General features: G+C 42.5%; 1 long non-coding RNA gene across 3 annotated transcripts in view; it reads right to left on the bottom strand.

The window, feature by feature from the left end:
* Window positions 1-24,317, bottom strand: part of LOC149186458 (uncharacterized) — a 267,455-nt gene extending 243,138 nt beyond the window's left edge. The window contains exons 1-2 of one of the 3 annotated variants that reach the window (XR_016255696.1): window positions 23,637-24,317; window positions 23,424-23,523 (exon numbers count right to left, since the gene is read on the bottom strand). This is a non-coding gene — a long non-coding RNA (uncharacterized LOC149186458). The remainder of the gene's footprint in view (window positions 1-23,423; window positions 23,524-23,636) is intronic. The other 2 variants (XR_016255697.1, XR_016255695.1) reach the window with 2 other exon arrangements.
* Window positions 24,318-25,885: the final 1,568 nt, after the last annotated feature.

The following is a 25,885-nucleotide window of genomic DNA, read 5'->3' as shown; positions in this document are numbered from 1 at the left end:
ATGAAGACCGAACCTAGTTACATTCTTCAACACAAATTGCCCTAATTTAGGCCGACTTCTTGGGGACAGGGCCAACTTGGTGTGGAGGTGACAAATTACCTTTTTAACTCAAAAATAATTCTTTTTACATGATACAAAAGCCCAAGAAGGGTCTAATAAAAATGACAATGACTCTAATGACTCAAGACAAAACCTAGAAGCCTTCAATGGAGGCTTTGACATAGAAAACATTGACCCAAGCATGAAACCCATGCTTTAATAAGTCATTTTCTTTAATAATAAAATTTTCTTTTGACAAGTACAATTATGAAGACTGAAGCTAGTTACATTTTCAACACTCCCTCTTACCTAGTGAGGTATTCATAATTATATACATATAAGAGTACATGGAATATTTTCAAAATGAAATGAACTACAAAGAGTTCTAGCACACTCAATGCTTTGGACTAGATACCTAACTAGGGTAATCTATCTGGGTGGGACTAAGATGGACTCAAGCTTTCAACCATTCTAGGTACCATCAAGCTTACTTGCTAACCATAAACCCAGGGATCTAGGCGCGTATCCAAGGTCGGAGCTCCATGACCAACGCCAACCCCCCTCTTCATAATCTAGACATCAACACACACAAGCCACCCAGATGTCCTCCCAAGCATCCACCATTAGATGCTTCATCTCTCCTTGTCAACCAAATTTGTAATATCAACCAACCCAAGCATGCTTCTAAACTATTCAAACTTTTTATTCGAAAGAGACTTCGTCAGCACATCAGCTACCCGTTCATCTGTCGGAAATTACAAGTCTGTGAGCCCAGGGATTGCTAGAGTTCTCATGAACTCGTTGTTCAAGCATATAGATCATGCGCTCTACAATGAGCACGTCCCCGAGTTGGAGCCAAATGTTACCCACCAAAAAGAGGGTAACCCCATAGGAGAAAAAAATTCTTCTTTGGATAGCCAGCCAACCAATAACCCTACACCATTTTGTATATGATCATATGACATATCCCTTCACCACTTGCACTAGTCAGACACCTCTCACCATTCAATAGCTACTTCAACCATTTTTCAACCATGTGCTTTTACTTAATGTTTTGGGCATTCTAACATGCATTAAGAGGTGACCTGGATGATTGAGAAATTATGAATGTAAAACTATTCTCTCATATTACCGCGGAGGTTAGTTTTTTACCCTAGTCTAGTGGGACCTCCTTTGATGGAACCTGATGCATTTATTTTTAGATAGTTGCATTGCATTTGTGTGTTTGCATTATTGTATGTGCATCCTACTAATTCATTATTCAAGTTGATGTGTTTGCATACTAGATAAATTGCATTTAGCCAACTTTTCTTTCGAATATTTGTTTGATATATATCATATAATCCCAAGGGTGACGATCAACACCCCATTCACATGTTATCAAACAAGTTCATTTGAGTGTGCAGGTAACAAGTCTGTGAGCACAAGGATTGCTAGGGTTCTCATGTACTCGTTGCTCGAGCATATAGATCATGCGCTCTACAATGAGCACATCCCCGAGTTGGAGCCAAATGTTACCCACCAAAAAGAGGGTAACGCCATAGCAGAAAAAATTTCTCCTTCTTTGGACAGCCAACCAGCCAATAACCCTACATCATTCAGTGTATGATCATATGCCATATCCCTTCGCCATTTGCACTATTCATACACCTCTCACCATTCAATAGCTACTTCAACCATTTTTCAACCATGTGCTTTTACTTAATGTTTTGGGCATTCTAACATGGATTAAGGGGTGACCTAGATGATTGAGCAATTATGAATGTAAACCTATTCTCTCATCTTACCACGGAGGTTAGTTTTTGACCCTAGTCTAGTGGGACCTCCTCTGAAGCCTTAGGTTTATAAAAGGGGAACTACTTCGGAAATTTTGATTGAAGTAGCATGTCCATAATTTTTCCATACTTACCACTTTCCACCATTCCCTTGATTTCATATCTATCCTTCAGGTTTGTTGTCATTGGGTCATTGGAATTGGCACCCTTAATCCCCATCCTCGAGTCTAGGCCGAAAACTTTGCCTTGGAGGTTAATGCAACTAGAACAAAGCTAAACACATAAGATGGCCACAGAGAAAGAAAAGGAAAAAGTTACAATGCAAAGGAGGGTTGGGATATTAATTAGCGTGTGGGAAAAAGTTTAGCATGAGCTCTACCCCCCTCATTAGCCATCACCCAGTTCATCAGCACTTGATGCTCCATCATATAATAAAGGAATCCTTGCATGTCCCAACCCTAATGAACGAGCAACTGACTCATCATTAAGGGGTAAATAAATGCTATATCATTAAAAGCATGTTTGGACACCTATGTTATGCTCCCTATCAAAACATTATCAAAAAGAAGTAAAAGGCACACCATACAAGTAGAGAACGCAGGTTCAGTAAAGGGATAATTCATGCCTCCGTGGTTGCTCCATCCATACATCAATACTCCATCCATACATCAATACACTCAAAACACTGGACCTCCATTAGTTGGTCCCATGACCATGGCACCTTGCCATGAAGCCTTTCCCCTCCATTTCCACCACTATCACAAACACCTATGAATTGAAAGGTTGACCTAAGACATCTCACCTCCCCTTAGGGGCTAGAAGCACCTAATAGGGTTGACTATCTAGCCATCCCTAACACAGGTAGTGAACGCTTTTCCAAGACTTGCTCTATTAGATATTTGAAGGTGATCCCAGTTTGAAGTATTATTATGCACTTAACAATTAAATATGGTCCACTATGTGCATCTATGGTCGTTGTCCCTAACCACTGGTAACGTTCACTTGATTTTGAGATGGATTTGCGAGGTGGTCCTTAACATAGCAACAGAGGCCTTAAGGGCACATTTCATGTCTCCAATAGACATCATGCCCAAGCCATTTTACATTTGTAGAGAGCAGAGATGACTTTGCAGATGTAGCATTGCCCCTCCAAAGCAAAGCGTTGGGCACTTTGATGACTCCAGCAAACGATTGACACCTCATAGCAACCCCAAATGCTGAAATGTTGAGCTCCTATTGCTTGGTCTTGGCTATTCTTGATGATGTACTCAGCAGACCCAACACACCCCCAAGTTGGCATTGACATTGTTTAATGGGCATGGCTTGATCTGAAGTCCAGATGATGATGGTCATCCCCTGGATGACAAGGGAGGGCTTGTATTAGCCCTTAAAATCGCAATGCAAGAGAGAGATGATGCAACATCACCCTTCTATCCCTTGAGAAGGTGAGCACCTAGAGCATGATTTTGATGCTTGGAGGCATTTTGAGGCACTTCTTAAGGGCTTCCCCTCAAGGATTAGAGTTGATTATGATGATGGAACATCCCACTAGCCCATCCATGCATTTCATAGCATTTATTGCCCAAAAGGGCATGACATCATTGATGATATTGACCCACACGTGTGAGCTTTTATGGCATAATTTTGTTATTTTGAGCTATGGGGTTGGCTTGTAACCCTCTATCTTGATCATCACTCAAATTAAACTTGATTTAGGGCTTGTAGGCTAATTTTATTTTGCATAAGTGAAGGAAACACCTTATATATATAAAGGATCCCTCACTTCACTTCATTCATCATCACTCTTGAGATTTTGGCCCCTCTTCTAGGGCATGAATTAGCCTTTGGGTAAGTCTCTACTTATGGAGATGTGATTTTTATTGAGCATTTGCTACTGGAGATTGACTTTTGTATTGGAGATGTCCTTTTAGGATTGAAAGATCGTCTTTTCATGGAAGAATTGTAAGCTTATAGTTGATTTTTCGTTGTTTCACATGTAATTGAATTAATGTTAAGGTTTTTCTATCATCCATGACTAAATGCAAATTATTTATGGGAAATAGAAGAACTCTTAGTATGCGTCTCCTATTTAATTTCTCCCCTCACAAAAAAGCATAGGGTTTTATAAAGTGGAAAAAGGAGTTTTCCCCCCTTATACCACTCATTTTTCATTTCTCTTAAAATTGCCCCAAGACTCCATCACCCAAGTAAGGTTAGGCACTAGCAAAGTTTGTGTTAATCAAAAACCCTTTAAAAATAATTATTTTTCTTACTTATATTTTTCTAAGCCTTTTAAGGTAAGCCGCTAGGGTTTTCTCCTAGGGCTAAATTGGTGTATGGCATTTGTGATGAGTGTTTGTGGAATAAAAACCTAAGTTTTGTCATTGTAATCCTTCTTAATGCAAAATCTAGCCTTTTTCACGGTAAAACTTCCCCTTGGAGGGTCGACATCATCCTTCTTTAGACAAGTTTGTGCGTTGGAAACCCTAACCCTAGCCTAGCTTCAACTTGATGCTTATCTTGAGGGTTTGCTCGATTGTTTAATTGACCTTATCCTTCAGTAAACCCTTTATTTGACTCGTGTGTCTAGGTACTCCTTTATTGTTTCATATCAACAAAACATAAGTCCTTACTAGTCTAGGTGCATGATATATTGTTCCTTATTCAGAAGTATTGAGCCTTTCTCCATTATTGAAAACTTATCGTGCTCTCTCTTCAAATATGAAGTCATGACAATGGAGGTTTATAACATTCGCTCGCTCTCCTCAAATGTGAGGTCGTGGCAGCAAAGGATTTACAACATTTTGTCTCTCTCCTCAAACATGAGGTTGCATCCGCAAAGGGTTTAATAGTGTTCAATTTAGAGTCACAGCGGTGGAGGGTTTATCAAAGAGAGGGTCAATCTTGAAAAGAAAAAGTGCACACCCACAGGAATCTGTCTTTGAGATTCGATGACCCTAGGTGACCTCATTTTTTTTTGTTTGCCTAATTTCAAATCTCAAAGTTCAAGTTTATCAAACCCTATGACTTGGATCATAGGGTCACACTACCCTCAAAGCAAGTATAATAGTCATTGTGGTCATAATGAAATAACAGAATGGAGAATAACACTAACCCCAACTTTTATGTGCATGTACCAAAAATAACAAGTGTTGAAGTTTCTAAGTCTAACAGTTAGAAACCCTCCATGTACTTTCTGATTTATTCCTTCCTACTTGTTCTGATTAAATAACAAGTTATTTACCATGTAAATACTGAAAATAAACACAAGTACATGCTCAACACATTACAAATCATCAACTGAAGGAAACATAAACAAGCACACAAATGACACCATTATTTTTGAACTAATGTCCCTGGAAAAACCCAATGCGAGAAAACCGGTGCAGCTATCTGAGGGTTTGATTTATTAAGCAATTTCATAATACAATCTGGGTGCCAAATCCAGCTCACCCAACAGAGAAAAATCTTGGCAATAGTACCTCTCCTTCGGAGACAGATGCTCCGGCTAAAACCCTGGATAAACACTCCGTCAGCTCCTCAACTCCAATCTACCCCACGAAAAACCCCAACGTTGGCCTCTAGGGACTGTGTCAGCCTCTTATGCCCTCTGCGTCAACTTTCCCGTCAGTTCCGGCTTCTGCCCTCTGCGTCAGCTTTCCCAGCAGTTCCGGCAATTCCTAACAGTTCCGGTTGTTCCCGACAATTCCAGCTTCTGCCCTCTGCGTCAGCTTTCCCAAACAGTTCTGGCAATTCTTGGCAGTTCTGGCTTCTGCCCTCTGCGTCAGCTTTCCCAGCTGCTGCGTTGATCCTCCCGGCACTATCTTTGCCTCTCTGCTTCTGTATTCACTGCCCCTCAGTTGCAACTCCATATCACTCTCTCAACTTTCTAAGCAAACCCAGCCCCAGAAAGTCGAAATTTTGATCTCTTGGTGTGTTCTCCAAGTGACCCTCAAGCCTCCTCTTATACTTTTCTTGTTGACAGATCAACGGCCGAGATTAAGTCCCTAATCAACGGCTAAGATTAGATTTGGCTTGATCCATGACTTTTGGACCATTCTAACACAATTTTATATTAATTCACATTAATATTTTAATTTCCCTAAGTTTAGACTTAGGGACTCTATTAAAAGTATTAATTATTTTAATATCTCCCAAACTGTTTAGAATCTGCCCAAACCCTTTTTAGGTATTGGAAATCTCATGTTCCTTAGCCTCTCCACCAAATTTCGTGGCTAGAGCACATACGATGCTACCCCAAATCAACACTCCCTCTTAACAAGGATTGTGCTCTAGCAATACTCCAATATTAATCTGATCATCCGGCATCAGTCCCTGATGGTAGGCCCGCTGCCCATCATTTGTACTGCTACATCCTGTATTGCCACCCATGGCTTTGCCATTGCCACCGTTGCATCTGTACGACAGCTCCCTCTGCATTTGTGCTACTACCCATGGCACTGCCACTACCACTGCTGCGTCTGCACTGCATTCCCTCTCATCATGCTGCATCATGCTACCCATAGCACCGCCACTGCTAACTGTTGCACTGCAACTCAATTACTAAGAAGTAAGTAACTGATCTCCCAACTTTGACATCTCTATCAGGCTAGAGACACTCCCAATGTTGAAGCTCCCTCTGTCACTGACAAGTGCTCCCTCTCTAACCTCTGCGTCGTTGTAATAACTCCCTGCATCCCGCACCGTTGCACACCTCTCTGTGCCATCCTACACTAGTGCAACACTCCTGTGCCTCTCACACGGTTGCAGCCTGCTAGCCTCGTGTTGTCCTAGGAATCCTGCACTGTAGCTCTCTCTGCCGCTCCATCCTCATCCGTCTCTGCCGGCATCCACCAATCCTGCTACTTCTCTTTGAGGCTCCCGTAGCCAAGTATAATCCAAGAGGTTGGGTGCCTCAAGGATCCTACCCCTCATCTTCTATAGTCCTCCTAACTACAGCTCGATGTCTCCCCACTTTCGCTCAAGTGGTGTGTGTACACTCATGGCAAAGACATCGTCTGTCTCCACTTCCTTCTCTGCACTTGCTGGCGTTGCCTTGGTCTCAGAAGCCTCTCCCTTGCTCTTCTTCCTCGAACACTGGGTCGCATAATGACCCAGCTCCCCATAGTGGAAGAATTTGACCTTGGAGAGGTCCTTCTTCCGCTTTTCTTGCTTACCCTCATATTATAGGGCAACATCCACCTCCTCCTCCTCCTTGATTCTGATCCCCTTGCTGCTACTTCCCGTCTTGGTCACCCTCTTGATCTCTTCTTGGCGAAGAGCCGCCCACATTTCCTCCCAATCTAAAAGGGTCGCCCTACCCAGTATGCTCTGGACAAACACCTCCCAGTCTTCTGAGACTGCATTCAAGGTTGTTCTCACCATCAACTCTAGATCTGGTGTGGCCCATATGGAAGTCAATTGATCTCGGATCTCCTTCAATCGACCGAGGAAGGTGTCGATCTATTCTCCCTTTTGTATCTAGTATGACCACCGCTGATTTTCTAGGAGCATCTTCCTCTGCACAAAAGTATGTTGATACAACTTGGTCAGGGCCTCCCACATCTCCCGTGTCGTATTCTTCTCGACAATATGTGGTACTATATGATCCTTGACCGCGTCAAGAATAATATTCTTAGCCCTCACCATTGCTTCCTCATACCTGTCATTGTCAACTGGGTCAACAATGACCACTATCATCTTCAAGGCAAAGTGCTTGACACGATTTCTGTGAAGTACGGATGATCCAGATTTAAACAGGAACGCAACAAATTGCAGAGATAACCATAAACGCAGAGATGCAGCAAAAATAATACTTCATTTCATTAATGTAAAATATTGAAATATGCTTACAAACAGAAACGGAAATAAACCAACTAGGGCAATGGTAGCTTATCTCTGAGAAGAGATGTGGTGGCTACATGCCTCTGAACTGTATTACAATGAGGCTCGAAGACCTATTTATTATTGAGAAACAATGGAAAACCCTAAACATCCAAAAACCTGACCCTAGAAGATGAAACGCCAAAATGTGGGCCTCGTTTGGGTAAATTGGTACATCAACTTCCCGGGGTCGTAACTTTGGCATACGATCTCTGTTTGACGCGCACAATATCTCGTTACAAAGATCTATCTGAGAACTACAACTTTGGGAAGAGCAACATCGGTCTATGGACCAATGTTGCTCTCAGTTTTCCCAAAAAACGTCGTTTAGGGCCTCAAAACGGCTCCGGAAATTTAGGACCCGAAAAACTGCTAAAAATAGTAAATTGTGCTACAATTAAGGAAACTGAAAAGTTGAAAGAAACAATGGTGGGGGTCCAAGTGGACTTCGCAATTGGCCAACAATATCCACCTGGATCATTCCTCCCCCCTTAGGAAGCAATGGTCCCCATTGCGTTGAGTTCCTCCATGAGATGAGGAAACTTCTGCTGAACTTGGTCTCTGGTGAGCCACTTGCCCTGGTGAAGGAGTTGGCATGCTTTGACAACTCGATACAGTGGATATTCTGCTGGCGAGTGTGCTTGATTTGTGTCCATGATCCGATTAGTTGCAGCTTGTTCCATGCAATATGGATTTAACTCTGTGGGTGTGAGTTGTTCTGCAATGTCGGATGTGTCTAGTAATGGTGGAAAGTATGGCCGAAGGCAGTCCACATTGAACACTGGGTGCAGGCCAAGAAATGGGGGAATGTTGAGCTCAAATGCATTGTCTCCCATAGCCTTGGTAATGGTGTAAGGACCATATCAGAGTGGTCTGAGTTTCCGATAGGCTCCGGTAAGGCGTTCCTTTTGCAAATGCAACCAGACTTTATCACCCACCTGAAACTTGTGTGGCACCCGATGTTGATCATGTTGTTGCTTGTACTTAGCATTTGATTTCTCCAAAATTTCATGGACCTGCTGGCGAATATGTTGGATGTGCTCAATGAAGCTGTTTGCCTTATCTGTTTCGGACTGGACATGAGCCGAATCTGCGTGAGTAGCTGCAAATGGCATGGCCACATCAATGGGACATAGTAGCTGGAATCCCAAGCCCACTTGAAAAGGCTTGTGGCCAATCGAGCTATGGAGAGCCCAGTTGTAGCTGTGTTGAACATAGGGGAGCCTCTCGTCCCATCTGCGTGGATGCTTTGAGTTGTACATGCGCAGAATGTGTACGATCATCCTGTTGACAACCTCTGTCTGGCCATCAGTTTGAGGATTGAAGGTTGTGGACTTAGTGAGTTTGGTGTCCAGCATCGACCAGAGACTGGACCAAAATGTACTGAGAAACCTATTGTCCTGATCTGAGATGATAGACTGTGGGATCCCAGAGTGTACCCACACTCGTTCAAAGAAGAGTTTATCAGTGGCTTTTGCTGTGATATTCTTCTTAAAGGCCGCCATAATGGCCATCTTCGAGAACCTGTCGACAACCACAAAAACACAGTCGTTTCCATTCTTAGTGGAAGGAAGGCCTGACATGTAATCCATGGAGATGGATTCCCAAGGTCGACTAGGGGTAGGCAATGGCGCAGGCAGTGCATGATCTGATGTACTTCCCGACATCCTGTCGAAGATTCAGCCAACAGAAATACTTTTGCAGTACTGCCACTATTTTCTCAACCCTGAAATGCCATAGGCAGCGGGGTATAGAGGCCTTGCTTCTTGATGGTCAGTTTGGCAATGGCGCAGGCAGTGCATGATCTGATGTACTTCCCGACATCCTGTCGTGTTGAAAATGCAACAAGATGATGGAGCTTAGTGAAAAGAAGTCGCCTTCACTAAGTGGGCCCGCAGGCTATTTTTGGCGCAAAGTCTATTTTTAGACTATGTCTATTTTTAGACATATGGATCATGGTCTATGAGTTGCAGGATGCTATTTATGGATGATTGGTCACATTGGTAAAAATAGATGGACCTCTATTTTTAGACATATGGGCGGAGTCTATTTTTAGACTGTCAGTCTAAAAATAGAACAGTCGAATATTATTAGCTCTTAATAATATTTGAACTATAAACATTATCTTATCCTCTTGCGGCACTTCAGTTCGAGCTACGGATGTGGCACATGCAACTGCCAGAAGGAAATACGCTTTTCCTATGGGTTAGTTGAGCTAGTGCATGATGGACTTCAGTTAGAACTCAAGTGATTGAATTTGGTGGAGTTGATTGAGGAGTTGATGGAGTTGTGTTCAGTTTGACTTAGTTGAACTAGTTGTATTTAGTCCAACTGCCAAATACACTAGTGATGAGTGATGTGAATTAATTATTAATTTATTCACTAATTATTAACTCATAAATCAACTAAAGAATACATCAATTAACTCAATGCATGGACAGTTCATTGGAGACAAGTGTTAGAGGTGGGTGAAAGGGTGAGACTACTATCAGTTGTGACTATAGCTGTGCATGAGATTTGCACAATCATTGATTGAAATTGCCAATGAGGATTACGCAACACAAGCCAAGGGAATTCGAACTTCGATCTGATCCATTCTCAACTTGGATTGCGCAGTAGAGGCAAGCAAACAACGAAGGAGATTTGAACCTGTGACTTGTTCAGATCTGAGCTAGTTTGTGTGTAGCAGGTGGAGATAGTACTGAGTACTTGTGAGGAGTATTGTACTATGTATTGTTACATGTTCTCTATCATTATAATATACAGATAGTTGGGGGTTTTCAGCTGTATGCTTTCCCCAGTACATACTGTGTTGATATGTGTGATTGACGTTTCAATGTGCGCATGCGATTGTTTCTTTAATTCTGCAAATTGATGATCAACGTAGAGGAGGTTATGTGTTATGCATGCATTCCGCAAATAGTGTATAATCAGGATAATCTATGTGAATAAGTGTTATATTATTCAAATTTCTACATGGTATCAGAGCGAAGTTGATCATCAGATCTATTATTCAGAAAGTGATTACATTTTATTTCTTCAGGCAGAGTCTGTAATCGGGCCAGGTAGCCTCTGGATTCATCCTTCTTTTGGAAGGTGAGATATCCGGTAAATGCCCATACAGTCAATCTCTGTACGAGAAATACTTTGTTCTCACGAATTTTAGATCAGAAGCGGTTGAGTTTTGAGCTGGTGGAATTCGAATTTGCAGCAGTGTTTTCTTGGTGTCGAAGTTGAAATGTCTTTCAACAGATTGCGATTGGAGTATGCCCTTGAAGGCAGCTCGAATTATATTGCATGGAAATACAGGATGGAGGCGGTGTTAGATGACAATGGGTTGAAGGAGTTCATAGATGCTGAGGTCCCAAAGCCTACTGATGTTGCTCAAGTTGAGGCTTGGCAAAAGAAGACAGCAAAGTGTCGAAGGATTCTGTTGGAGGGCGTGAAGGATCACATTGTATCCAGCCTGCATGGAAAGGCTTCTCCATACTTGATGTGGAAAGCGTTGACAGATTTATTCCAAAGCAAGAGCGACCAGAGGAAGTTGACGCTCAAGGATAAACTCAGAAACATTAAGTGTGAGAAAGGAGACAGTATGTCCAAGTATCTCACGAAGTTCACCCAATGCCGGGATGAGCTGGGAAGTGTCGGGGTGACTGTCGATGATGAGGACTTGGTGAGCTTGGCTCTCCTTGGTCTTCCAAAGAGTTGGCATTCCTATCAGGACTCTGTCAATGGTCGGGAGAAATTGCCAGGATGGGAGAGACTTTGGTCTGATCTTGTGCAAGAGGAGATTAGGCGGAATACCAAGGACGGATCTTCATCAAAGGCATCTGATGAAGAAAATTACGCTCTGGCTGCCAAAGCAAAGAAGGGGAAGAACGAGAAAGCTTCTCATTCTGGTGCGAAAGACAAGAAGCAGGACATGTCCAAGGTGAAGTGCTTTCACTGTCACTAGCACAGACATTATGCCACAAACTGCCCGCAGAAAAAGAAAAATAAGCAAGCTGTTGGATCTGCAGCGGGAGAGGCCTTAGCCTCGGAGTTTGAGCTAGATTTTTCGCTGATCGCATGCTTGGTATCAAGTGTGATGGGATCGGTATGGTTCTTGGACAGTGGTGCGTCTTTTCACATGATAGGAGATCGAGATTTGTTTTCTGATCTGGGTGAGAAAGATCTTGGAGTGCACATCGAGATGGGCGATGATGGTAGATACAGTGCAATCGGTATCGGTACCATTTTGAGAGGGAGTCTGGTAAACCCTTCGTATTGAAGGAAGTGATGCAAATTCCAAGATTGAAGAAGAATCTTATCTCTGTGGCTATGTTAGAAGACAAGGGATATGATGTTGTCTTCAACGAGGGAAAGGTTTTCCTGCGCAGTAAGACAACTGGAGAAACTCGGAAGATAGGGGTTCGAGTCAAGAACCTTTATCAATTGCATGTAGATGGTTGCGCAGCAATGGCATGCAAGGCAGAAGGATTGGTGAGTCGAGATGATGCGAGCTGTGGCACCGGAGATTGGGCCACCTTCACCATGGAGCCTTGAAGATACTGCAGCAGATTTCTACTGGGCTTCCTAATGGCACTCTTGCACAGTCAGATCAGTGCAAGGGGTGTACTTTGGGAAAATTTGTGAAAGCCACCTTTCACGAGAAGGATAGTCGCGCCATGACGATCCTTGAGAGAATTCACACAGACGTGTGTGGACCTTTCTCAGTAGCTTCAACAGCAAAGCACAAGTACTATGTGATCTTTGTTGATGATTTCTCTCGAAAGTGTTGGATCTTATTCATGCAGAAAAAGAGCGAGACATACTCAAAGTTCTGTGAGTTCAAAGCACTGGTCGAGAAGGAATCAGGGAAGAAGGTGAAGGCTCTTAGGAGCGACAATGGTGGTGAATTCATCTCTGGCGAGTTTAAGGACTTCTGCAGCACAGAAGGGATTCGAAGAGAGCTCATAGCTCCCCATAACCCACAGCAGAACAGGGTTGTTGAGCGAAAGAACAGAACGATCGTGGGTGCTGCATGGGCGATGTTGCATGATCAGGGCCTACCCCTTCACTTGTGGGCGGAGGCATGCAATACTGCAGTATATGTGCAGAACCGTTGTCCTCACAAGATACTTGGCATGAGTACACCCGAGTAGGCTTATTCTGGTAAGAGGCCTGATATTTCCCATTTGAGGAATTTTGGTTCTCCTGTTTACATGCATGTGACGAAGGATGCCACGAAGAAGCCGAAGCCGACCGCAAAGGTTGGGATATTTGTGGGGTACATTGATACGCCCCACAACTATCGTGTGTATTTGCCAGACAGTTGCAAGACTGTTGTGCGACGGGATATCAAATTTCAGGAGGATAAAGCCATGAAGTGTTCGCTTGAGAGGGAGCCACACTTGCATGCAGATGAGGAGCTATTAGTTCCCAAGGATGAGCTTCAAGATGTGGATCAGCCACAAGATGAAGTTCATGGAGTGGAAGAGACCACTCATGCAGCGCCAACCATCAGAGGGCGAAAGCGCACTACAGAAGCTGAGCGACTGGCTCAAGATGCAGAGAAGGTTGTAGGACCACCTACAGCACAGCGCAGACAGAGACAGTCACCTAATCGGTACACTGGATACATGGCTCTTGTGAGCAAATGTGTCGTGACTGAGCCATCCTCTTTCGAGGAAGCTGTGGAAGATCCCGCATGGGTAGATGCCATGGTGGAAGAGTATGATTTGATTGTCAAAAACAGTGCATGGGAGATTGTCCCAAGACCGGAAGGGAAATCAGTGGTAGGTTCGAGATGGATCTACAAAGTGAAGCAGGCAGCTGACGGAAGTGTGGAGAAGTACAAGGCAAGATTTGTTGCCCGAGTTTCTCACAGATAGAGGGGATCGATTATGAGGAGACCTTTGCACCTGTCGCAAGGTATTCTTCCATACGAACGATTCTTGCTCTCTCGGCGCAGATGGGGTGGCACATCCATCAGATGGATGTGAAGACTATGTTCCTTAACGGAGTCATTGAGGAGGAGGTGTACATAGAGCAGCCCGAAGGTTTCGAGATCTTCAGCAGCGAGTCGCATGTGTGCAGGCTCAAGAGAGCGTTGTATGGGTTGAAACAAGCACCTCGTGCTTGGTACACACGGATAAACAGTTATTTCACCGGAATTGGATTCTCCAAGAGTGAGGCGGATCCTAACCTATACCAGATTGTGGTGGAGGGTAAGTTGCTAATCATTGTACTTTATGTAGATGATTTGATTTTGACGGGAGATGAGCTATTGGTACTTTCATACAAGGAGGATCTTGCTAGAGAGTTTGAGATGAAGGACTTGGGCCTCCTTCATTATTTCCTGGGATTGGAAATTTGGCAGCGCAGTGATGGACTATTTGTTTCTCAGGGTAAGTATGCCCGGGAGATACTGGAGAAGTTCAACATGCATGGCTGCAAGCTTGTTGATACTCTTCTTCCTGGAGGTTGGAGGAAGGAGGATGATACTTCAGCGGAGATAGTGGATGCCACTGTTTATCGATAGTTGGTGGGGTCACTTATGTATCTGGTCAATACACGACCCGATATATGCTATGCTGTTAACCAGCTTTCACAAGCTATGGTTAAGCCAACCAAGCTCTTCTGGAAGGCAGGCAAGCATGTATTGCATTATCTCAGAGGCACATCGGGATATGGATTGTGGTACAGACAGGAGGATGAGGTGAAGCTATGTGGCTTCACGGATGCAGATTGGGCAGGGAGCCCAACGGACAAAAAGAGCACATCTGGAGGGATCTTCAGTATCGGGTCGACAGCAGTTTCTTGGTACAACAGGAAGCAGAGATCCGTGGCACTCAGTTCAGCAGAGGCCGAGTATATGGCAGCAAGTTTGGCTGCATGCGAAGCTATATGGATGAGGAAGATCCTGGTCGGGTTGTTCGGGTCACACTTGGAGCCTACTGTGCTTTATTGTGATAACCAGAGTTGCATTAAACTCTCAGCTAATCCAGTATTTCATGATAGATCCAAGCACATCGACATCAGGTACCATCATATCAGAGATTGTGTGCAACGGAGAATCATGTTACTTTCATACATTCCCACGGAGGATCAGGACGCTGATATCTTGACAAAGACGCTCACCAGGAGCAAATTCGAATACCACAGAGACAGGATAGGGGTTGCAGATAATCCATATCTTGTTGAGAGGAAGTGTTGAAAATGCAACAAGATGATGGAGCTTAGTGAAAAGAAGTCGCCTTCACTAAGTGGGCCCGCAGGCTATTTTTGGCGCAAAGTCCATTTTTAGACATATGGATCATGGTCTATGAGTTGCAAGATGCTATTTATGGATGATTGGTCATGTTGGTAAAAATAAATGGACCTCTATTTTTAAACATATGGGCGGAGTCTATTTTTAGACTGTCAGTCTAAAAATAGAACAGTCGAATATTATTATCTCTTAATAATATTTGGACTATAAACATTATCTTATCCTCTTGCAGCACTTCAGTTCGAGCTACGGATGTGGCACATGCAACTGCCAGAAGGAAATACGCTTTTCCTATGGGTTAGTTGAGCTATTGCATGATGGACTTCAGTTAAAACTCAAGTGATTGAGTTTGGTGGAGTTGATTGAGGAGTTGATGGAGTTGTGTTTAGTTTGACTTAGTTGAACTAGTTGTATTTAGTCTAACTGCCAAATACACTAGTGATGAGTGATGTGAATTAATTATTAATTAATTCACTAATTATTAACTCATAAATCAACTAAGAATACATCAGTTAACTCAGTGCATGGGCAGTTCAGTGGAGACAAGTGTTAGAGGTGGGTGAAAGGGTGAGACTACTATCAGTTGTGACTATATTTGTGCATGAGATTTGCACAATCATTGATTGAGATTGCCAATGAGGACTGCGCAGCACAAGCCAAGGGAATTCGAACTTGGATCCAATCCATTCTCAACTTGGATTGCGCAGTAGAGGCAGGCAAACAGCAGAGGAGATTTGAACCCGTGACTTGTTCAGATCTGAGCTAGTTTGTGTGTACCAGGTGGAGATAGTACTAAGTACTTGTGAGGAGTATTGTACTATGTATTGTTACATGTTCTCTATCATTATAATATACAGATAGTTGGGGGTTTTCAGCTATATGCTTTCCCCAATACATACTGTGTTGATATGTGTGATTGATGTTTCAATGTGCGCATGCGATTGTTTCTTTAATTCCGCAAATTGATGATCAACGTAGAGGAGGTTATGTATTATGCATGCATTCCGCAAATAATGTATAATCAGGATAATCTCTGTGAATAAGTGTTATATTATTCAAATTTCTACATGTCGAAGATTCGGCCAATAGAAATACTTCTGCAGTATTGCCACCGTTTTATCGACCCCAAAATGCCCAGCAGCCCAACTGTAGTGTGCTTCCCAAATCATCTTGGCACGCTCGCTTGAAAGAACAAAAAAGTGACCCAGGTGGCATAACAAGGCATCCTAGAGGTGAAAATCAAGAACATGCTGACCCTCAAAGAGTGTTTGGTATGTGTGGCCAAATTCTGGGTCGCTTTTGTAGAGAAGTGGCCAATCAAAAGTCTCGTGCCCACAAGAGTTGAGCACAGTGGTTAACGCCATGATCGGTGGTCGACTAAGGCAATTTGCAACATCATTGGTGCTGCCCTTCTTATACTTGATATTCGAATGGAACTGTTGCAGGTATGTGGACCACTTCTGATGGCGATCATTCTGCAATTTCCCTTGGGTCTGTATGAACTACAGGGGTCGGTGGTCTGTGTGGATGACTGTTTCCTTCCCCAAAATGTAATGCTTCCATTGTCGGCAAGCCTGCACAATGGAATACATCTCTTTGTCATAAGTGGGATACTTTCGGACCGTGTCTAAAAGTGTCTCACTGCGATATGCCATTGGATGCCCGTGTTGAGTAAGGACTGCCCCAATAGCATAGTCAGAGGCATCTGTCTCAACCTCAAATGGTTGTTGCAAGTCTGGTGATGCGAGCACTTGTGCCGAGCAGAGGCGATCTTTCAACTCTGTGAATGCCTTCTGTTGGGATTCAGACAAAAAGAATTTTGCTTTCGCTCCTCCCTTGGTGACTTGACTGAAGGGCCAAGTGATATGAGAAAATTCCAACACGAACCTATGGTTGAAGTTGGCAAGACCTAGAAAGCTGCGGAGCTTTGTCAGAGTGGTTGGAGATGGCCAATCCCGAATGACTTGGATCTTGGCTGGATCCACATGCACCCCCTGTTCATCAATAATGTATCCCAGATACTAAACTTGGGTCATGCCAAAAGTGCATTTCTCCAAATTGGCACATAACTTGTGTTGCCGCAGTGTTTGGAGAATCTGTCAGATGTGTTAGAGGTGCTCTTCCCAACTCTGGTTGAAGATCAGGATGTCATCCAAGTATACCACTACAAATGAGTTGGTGAATGGCCGCAAGATGTCATCCATTAGCCTCATGAAGGTTACAGGAGCATTCGTCAATCCGAAAGGCATAACCAACCATTCGAAAAGGCCCTCCTTGGCTTTAAAGGCAGTCTTCCACACATCGGAGGGTTCGATTGGTATCTGGTGATATCTTGACTTCAAATCGATCTTGCTGAAATATTTTGCCCCCTTCAGTTGGTCTAGGAGGTCATCAATCCGTGGGATCGGGTACTTATTATGGACAGTGATCTTGTTTAGCACCCGATAGTCAATACAAAGTCTCCAAGTCCCATCCTTCTTCTGTACCAACACGATCGGGCTCCCACAGGGCGATGAACTCGGACGAATGTGACCTTTCTGCAGCAACTCCTGTATCTGCCTCTTGATTTCATCGTTCTCCAAAATAGAGCGCCGATAGATTGATCCATTGGGCAACGGTGCACCTGGGGTCAGATCGATGGAGTGCTTGACCTAACAGTGCAAAGGAACCCTTGCAGGGGAGGTGAAGATGTCCTCGTACTCCTCCACGACCTTGTCCATCTATAGTTGTCGTGCGGAGGGGCCTTGTCTGGAGGTCATGGCCACTGTCTTCTTCTTTCCTTGAGGGCATATCATCAAGAAAACAAATCTCCCGGTTTTGGAAATGAGCTTACTGCATTGTTTTGCAATAACCAAAGAGATGGTGGTAGGTGGTGTTGCCTCCAGTATCCTGTACAACTTATTTCCCAAAGTAACAATGACAACACGAGGCCTTGATTCATACACAGCATGTCGCTTCCACAAGTATGGTTGCCTTAATAATACATCACAAACTTCAAGGGGAGCAATGTCACACAATACCTCATCTGTGAAGGGCTTGATGTTATATGGAAGGCGACATTGCTAGCTCATGCGAAGATCTCGTCCTTAATGAAGCCACCCGATGGTATACGGTTGTGGATGTGTTGTGGTCGGTAAGCCCAGCCACTTCACGACCTCTGCCGAAATGAGGTTCTTTTGGCTCCCGCTGTCGACAATGAACTGTAGCGGGGAGCCCTTTACCCACATCTGGGAGTGGAAGAGACGCTCCTCCTCTGGATCTTCGGGTTCTTCGTTTTGGATCTTCATGGTGGCAACGGTGGCGTTGGGCTCCGCATCGATAATCTACTTCTCTTTGTCATTCCCCTTGTCGGGTTCTGACTCAAAGTCGGAACATGCATATGATTCTGAAACCTTTCGCTCGGCCACCAATGACTGCTTGGCCCGACACTCACTTGTGTTGTGAGTGGAGCTTTTATGGAACTCACACCACTTTCCCGTGTCCTTTTTCGGCTTCACAACGCTGTTCTTTGCTTGCAGCTTTGGCGGGTTGTCTTGGGCTGCCCCGCCTTGGCTTTGTCCTTTATTCTGCAATTTGGGGGCACCTTTCCCTTGCTTCGGATTCGCAGATCCAAAGTCTCGCTTCTTCTGTTTAAACTTTCGCTCAACCTTGACGGCATATCAGTATGTTGTGCCGAGCGAGAAGATGTTCAGGAATTCTATTTCTTCCTAGATGTACTTGTGCAGGCAGCCGCAGTATTTGAGTATCAAATGTTGCTCTGAATCCTTGATACCCAACATTGTGTGAAGGGTATGGAAAATATTGGTAAACTCCGGCACGTCTTGGTCCCTTCCCTGCCGCAGCGTGGTCCACTTTATGTATTGATCTTCATAGCTTCCTACATGGTAGTACTGCTCCTTGATGGCATCCCGGAATGAATTCCAAGTGGGTGCGGCTGAAAATAGTGAGCCTGTACTTTCATCCTTCTACACGCAATAGGTTTCCCACCAGTCCTTGACGTGGGGGGCTGCTTTGAGAAGAGCGAAAATAATCTTTTCCCGACTGGAAAAATCATATAAAAAAATAACCCTCTAGCAGATTTCATCTATCTGACCCTCGAATATGGGAATTTCAAAATTAACTTGTACCTTATACGGTGTGGCATTTCCAGAGTCGCTGTTGGAATTCGATGCGTCTCCCCTGGGTAGCCGCTAAAAGATCTGGGCAAAGTTGTCCATCATCGCGTTCCTTTGTCGCTTGAGGGCTTCTTCGAGCAAGATTTTGATAGGATCTCCTGCCCCCTCGTCTTTCTTTTCATCCGCCATGGGAGACCGTCAGGATTTGCGAGGCTGGTTTTGCAAAAGTTCGACCAGTTCAAGCTCTAACTCCTTATATCCCGACCTCGTTGGGGACATGCAAAGAAAAACAGAGAAAAAGAAAACTGCTCTGATACCACTGATGCGAATTTAAACAAGAACACAATAAATTAAAGAGATAACCATAAACACAGAGATGCAGCGGAAATAATACTTCATTTCATTAATGTAAAACACTGAAATATGCTTACAAACAGAAACGGAAATAAACCAGCTAGGGCGATGGTAGCTTATCTCTGAGAAGAAATGTGGTGGCTACATGCCTCTGAACTGTGTTACAATGAGGCTCAAAGGCCTATTTATTGTTGAAAAACAATGAAAAACCCTAAACATCCAAAAACCTAACCCTAGAAGATGAAACGCCAAACTTTGGGCCCTGTTTGGGTAAATTAGTACATCAACTTCCCGGGGTCGTAACTTTGGCATACAATCTTCTTTTGACACGCACAATATCTCGTTACAAAGATCTATCCCAGAACTACAACTTTGGGAAGAGCAACATCGGACCACCATGGACCGATGTTGCTCTAAGTTTTCCCAAAAAATGTCGTTTAGGGCCTCAAAACGGCTCCGGAAGTTCACGACCCGAAAAACTGCTAAAAATAGTAAATTGTGCTACAATTAAGGAAACTGAAACGCTGAAAGAAACAATGGTGGGGGTCCAAGTGGATTTAGCGGGTGGCCACCAATATCCACCTGGATCAACGGATAAGATTTTGTCCTTCCAACTATGAAGTTTGAGGCTCCGTCCAATCTGTCCTGGTCTCTTACTCCGTGTAGTGCCATTCCGCTGCTCTTCTACATCCCTCTTGGAAGTTCTCGATGTGACTCCCTTTGAGCCTCGATTTCCCTCCTGGAAATCCTTCTGCTGATGTCGAGATGCCCCCTACTTTGATCGTCTGTGCAACCGCACCACTGATTCAGATTTCTCGGTTAGAAACCCTCGATAGTAACTCCCTCCTCCTTGGCCTTGCCCTATTAGGTATTGTTCTGACAACAGTACCCCACCAGCTCCACTCTGCAACTTATCAACAGCGTCCTAAACCCCAGCAACCTAAAGGTGAGAGCTCCTAGGCTCTGCGCAGTCCCAGCATCGACAACCTAGCTCCCTAAGCCAATTGCGTCAACCTTCCTGGGCTCTGCATGAGCCTGTCTTTGCCTCCCTCAGCCTCTGCGCAGCCTCTTCTTAACCCGAACTTGATGACACAGGCACTGCGTCACCCCTTCCTTGTTGTTTTGCTGCTAGGAACAGCTTCTGTCACTCGGGACAATTGTTTTCTACTGATGTCCTTAGTTCTCCTGTGATCTGCAACCACGCTCTGATACCATGTTGAAGTTTCTAAGTCTAACAGTTAGAAACCCTCCATGTACTTTCTGATTTATTCCTTCCTACTTGTTCTGATTAATTAACAAGTTATTTACCATGTAACTACTAAAAATAAACACAAGTACATGTTCAACACATTACAGATCATCAACTGAAGGAAACAGAAACAAGCACACAAATGACACTGTTATTTTTGGACTAATGTCCCCGGAAAAACCCAATGAGGGAAAACCAGTGCATCTATCTAAGGGTTTGATTTATTAAGCAATTTCAAAATACAATCTGGGTGCCAAATCCGGCTCACCCAACAGAGAAAAATCTCAGCAGTAGTACCTCTCCTTCGGAGACAGATGCTCCGGCTGAAACCCCAGATAAACACTCCGGCAGCTCCTCAACTCCAATCTGCCCCACGAAAAACCCCAGCGCCAGCCTCTAGGGACTGTGTCAACCTCTTCTGCCCTCTACGTTAGCTTTCCCGGCAGTTCCCAGCAGTTCCGGTTTCTGCCCTTTGCGTCAACTTTTTCGGCAATTCAGGCTTCCGCCCTCTGCGTCAGCTTTCCTGGCTGCTGCGTTGATCCTCTCGACACTATCTCTACCTCTCTGCTTCTGTATTCACTACCCCTCAGCTGCAACTCCAGATCACTCTCTCAACTTTCTTAGCAAACCCGGCCCCAGAAAGTCGAAATCTTGATCTCTTGGTGTGTTCTCCAAGTAACCCTCAAGCCTCCTCTTATACTTTTCTCATTGACAGATCAACGGTCGAGATTAAGTGCCTAATCAACAGCTAAGATTAGATCTGGCTTGATCCATGACTTTTGGACCATTCTAACACAGTTTTATATTAATTCACATTAATATTTTAATTTCCCTAAATTTAGATTTAGGGACTCCATTAAAAATATTAATTATTTTAATATCTCCCAAACTGTTTAGAATCTGCCCAAAACCTTTCTAGGTATTGGAGATCTCATGTGCCTTAGCCTCTCCACCAAATTTCGTGGCTAGAGCACATCCGATGCTACCCCAAATCAACAACAAGTGACACTTTAAAGAAGTCACTCAAGTGGGCTTTTTGGGAACTTAGGATTTTAGGCCTTAATTAAATATTTGACTTAGCCCTTTGGTTTAAACCCATCACTTAGCCCTTAGCCCCATTTCCTTCTTGTGGAGTCCTAACCCCCCATACTCTCTCCTTTGACTCAGTTGACTCAGTTTGCAGCAGCAGTGTATTTTTATTAATATTGGTGTGATTACATATTTACATAGCCTTTTAGCACATAGGCTCACCATCCTAAAATCACACAGACACTCTAGAGTCTAGCCTCAAAACATAAAAATATAAGCACGCATATCCAAAACACTTATACACACATGGGCATGCAGACCCAACATGTCCTGCCTTGCCAACCTAATAAAATATGTAAAAATATACATTAGGGGTCATCTTGGGGATATTACACATGAGATCTAAAGCCACAGATTTATCCATCTAATTAATGCTCATAAATTACATGACAAAAATGGTGCAAAATGGCTTACTAGGCTCATCAGGTAACAAGAACAACAAAATTACCATGATGCCATTCCGAGAGTGGTTTGTGACATACATTATTGTATTATTTGAAAATTGGGGCAATATCCACCCCTCAATTTTCCCACTCAAAAGCTAAATAGTTATGGCATAATGGTCCTTGCCCATTTTAGACATAAAAAGTCAAGTACATTCATCTAATTACCTACAGATCTTCCCACCAGACAAGACAGTACTAAATTTTAGAAACTTCCTGTGAAGACATAAGCAGGTATTGGTGGAGTTCTCCGATTAGCCATAAAATGACTAGCGAGCTACTAGGAATGAACACAGATCATAATGTACCTATAATTCAGATGAAATCCGTTCCTATTTTTTTGCCCTGTCTCCTTAAAACGCTGGCCCGAACTAACTTAGCTTAAAACCCTGATTGAAATCAATCATGAAGATTGACAAGCGGACTACTGGAACCGACCACAGATCGTAATGTACCTATAATTATGATGAAAACCATTCAGATTTGTTATCATGTCTACTTAAAACCCTGCCCCGTACTAATTTAGTTAAAAACGCTGATTGAAATCAATCTTGAAAACATGACTGTAATCAAACCTGCAACTCTAACCATGTCAGCGTGTACTTTGCTAATAGTAATAGCACAGTGGCGTAGACAAATTAGGAGAGGGTTTACATATCGTGAACCCTTTTAGTAGCAGCAAATACTTACAACTCTGAAAGTTGGAACTATAAAATAAACAAAAGCGTACACAAGTGCAAAAACAATTAACATGACAGAACACCAGTAGAGACTAATGTATGTGAAGTTCGATTGCTCAAGTGGAACAGAGGATGACAACACATTTGCAATTGCAGAAGCAGACTGAACCTCCCGAAATGAAAGATCTATGATATGATATCATATGACGCCAACAAGTTAGTTTCATTTTATAATTCTATTGAAGGATCCTCCCCACTCCGCCCTCCGCTCCGTGCTCACTGAACGGACGAATTTATTATAGCACCGAAGAGAAAACTTACCTTACCAATACACAGCCATTGTGGGCACATCTTATATGGAAGCAACAAACAGTAAACTTAAAAAAGATAGTAAGACTAGATCCAAGGCGAGGGAGGAGTTCAAGCCTTTGTTGGAGGATCCGAGGCAAAGGATGAGCTGCAGTCTTTGCACCCTTCCCTGGGTGGGCAAATTTCCCTCTTTTGACAGTAAAACGTATATGAGCAAACCTTGGGAACTTACCAGAGTAGAAGAAATCTTAATGTGGCGGGAGCGTTGTTCACAGCCAAATTAGGATCGATCTTCACGGATTCGACCTTTACTGAATAATTGTCATCCAAATCTGTCAATAAGATATGTACATTTTTCACTCAATACCATATATCCGCAGCGGCAATTTATAAAAAACAGAAGTTCTTCTGTCAACGCCATGAAATTATCAGTATGGATATTTACCACAATAAGTAGGCCCGGATACCACTGCATTTGTTAACGGAATCAATGAAGAGTTGCTACAACTATTAGAAGAAAAAAAACAACCACCTTCTTCCTCCCATTCCCGGCATTCTTTCTCCGCGCATTCACGTTCTTAATCTTGGCCTCCTTTGTGGCTCCCAATGGTTTACATTCAAAGGCTCCGACTAGAGCAAACCGAGAGCATTTCGCATCTGCTCTCTCTCTCTCTCTCCGGCAGGCACATCGCAGACATATATGAAGAGGAGAAGCAAGACAGAATCCCTGACCTTGTCAATGCTCCATGGCAAACTTCAGGGATCGCTAGATATCCACCAATAATTGCTCCAGTGGCCCTCCTGGAAATTCTTTCTCATGTTTCTCCGCCTCCGTGCCCATTCCCCCACTCCCCATCTGCTGCAACAACAGTGTACTCCGTCTCCATGCCTATTCCCCCACTCCCCCTCTGTTTCAGTAGGATCGACCGCCCTGTAAACTCCGCCGCCAGATTCGTCTAGCACTCGCCACCTACTTGGACAAATGCGCAGGTGGACAAACAATGGATAGGCAGCCGTCTGAGTCGAGCTCGCAGGTAATTGAATGCTTGACGACCTCATGATTTCGCCACTCCATTCGGGTCTGGCCTTGCCGCCAGTACGAAATGTCCTAAAAACATAATTAACTGAGGGCCGCGGTTGACACTTTTTAAATTCTCAGAGAATTTTACAAATTATAGTCGACTTAGTCTATATATAATTTTGTATTTTTACATTATATTAAGGAATTTTGGGGTTAGCTTTCAAGAAGTTTTTTATTGTTCAATTAAGGACCAACTCACATCAATTTATGTGTGGAAGAGGATGGTGGAAAAAGCCTAAATAAGTTTGGGAATAACGGTTATGTACATTTTATACATTTCGGGTTATGGAATCGGAAAAACATTTCATTTTGGAATGTGATGCATTCAAAGAAATTAGATAAAGTTATGAGAATATGTTAGCATCATTTCTTGGCATTGTCTTTTTAGCGAGGGGATTGTTGGAAGGTTGGGCCAGCCCATAATCAATTTGAATCAGAAAAAGATTGAATTGCAAAAAGCAAAAAACAAGGAACTAATGGTCTCATAGACTATTTTTAGTCTCGTGGGCTTAAAATATTATTTCATTTATTTTAAAATAAAAAAATTTACAAGGTTGATGGTATTAAAATCAAGTTAAAAAATTCACAAGGTTGATAGTATTAATATCAAATTAGATTCATCTTAATTTAAATATAAATATAAGCAATAAGAGATTGTTTAAGGTGCAAATTTCTTTTTTAATCTAAAATTTGAAGAAAGTTTTTGATACCTTAAAAATTGGATAGATTTGGAGTTTATATATATATATATATAGTCGTTGGAATAAACCGGTATAACGTAAATAAGAGACTAGTCAAGTTATTGATTCTTTTAGTCATTAAAATAAAATAATTTAAATAAACTATTATAATTATTTTTATTTTTATTTTATTTTATTATTATATAATTTGATCTATCTAAAAATGTTTAGATAACATAATATTACATGACATTAAAACATCTTTTCCACAACTCTCTTCCACGTGACCAATTTAGATCTATTTAGGATTTACCAAACACCAAGAGAGATTAAATCTCTTGAGTTGCAAACCTCTTTTAGAATGAAAAGAGATTTGATCCTTCGCAACTCTTGGTAAATCTGGACATATATCTAGACGGATCATATATATATATATCTTTTTTACACAACAATATTATTGGAAAACAGCTCAAAAACTCTAGACGGTAAATTGACTAATTTATCTTTATTTTATTTTACTTATTAATTTTATTTTATCTATTTTAATTTTGTTTTATTTATATTTATATTTTTATATAATTTGACCGAGTCAAAATATTTCGATAACATAACATAACAGGACATTACAACAATATTGGGCTAGAGAATGCCTCTCAACGCAATTAACATCAATGGACAATATTGGGCATAATAGGACATTACAACAATGTCTCTTGACGCAATTAGCATCAATGGGCGTCTCTGTGCAATTAGCATCAATTTTGATGAAGATTAATCCATAATAAACATCAAAACACTTGTTCAATAATATATTTTACATTGCGAAAATTAAAAAAATAAATCATAAAATGTAATTAAAATATTATTTTCTTTTAATTTTTATTATTAATTATAAAAAGATTAATATATGAGAAAAACATAACAAAGTGATAA

The sequence above is a fragment of the Pinus tabuliformis genome, chromosome 3_1, assembly GCF_031772625.1.
Source record: "Pinus tabuliformis cultivar Carrire ecotype Pingquan chromosome 3_1, CPIR1, whole genome shotgun sequence".
NCBI classification, from domain to species: domain Eukaryota; kingdom Viridiplantae; phylum Streptophyta; class Pinopsida; order Pinales; family Pinaceae; genus Pinus; species Pinus tabuliformis.
The sequence above is the reverse complement of the archived record's forward strand: the minus strand, read 5'-3'. Positions and strand labels throughout refer to the sequence as shown.